Consider the following 546-nt stretch of genomic DNA (forward strand, 5'->3'; position numbering starts at 1 on the left):
CCGAATTAGGGTTTCGATTTTAAGCACTCTTTTACTGTTTTCTGCACTCCATTACTTTGGAATTCTATTCTAACTCATCAAGCCTAATCATTCGCCGCAAAAGTTTCGAAAAACGTCGACCATGACTCGGGTTTTTTAGCACGTTCTTCGAATTTTCAAACTCAGGGTTTCCGAATTAGGGTTTCGATATTAAGCACTCTTTTACTGTTTTCTGCACTCCGTTACTTCGGAATTCTATTCTAACTGATCAAGCCTAATCATTCGCCACAAAAATTTCGAAAAACGTGGATCGTGACTCGGTTTTTTTAGCACGTACTACGATTTTGAAAATTAGGGTTTCGATTTTAAGCACTCTTTTACTGTTTTCTGCGCTCCGTTACTTCGAAATTCTATTCTAAATCATCAAGCCTAATCATTCACCGCAAAAGTTTCGAAAAACGTCGACCGTGACTCGGCTTTTTTAGAACGTTCTTTGAATGTCTAAAATTAGGGATTGATTGTAAGCACTCTTTTACTGTTTTCTGCACTCCGTTACATCGATATTCT

This window comes from Cucurbita moschata, unplaced genomic scaffold, assembly GCF_002738365.1.
Source record: "Cucurbita moschata cultivar Rifu unplaced genomic scaffold, Cmos_1.0 Cmo_Scf00013, whole genome shotgun sequence".
In the NCBI taxonomy this organism is placed as follows: Eukaryota; Viridiplantae; Streptophyta; class Magnoliopsida; order Cucurbitales; family Cucurbitaceae; genus Cucurbita; species Cucurbita moschata.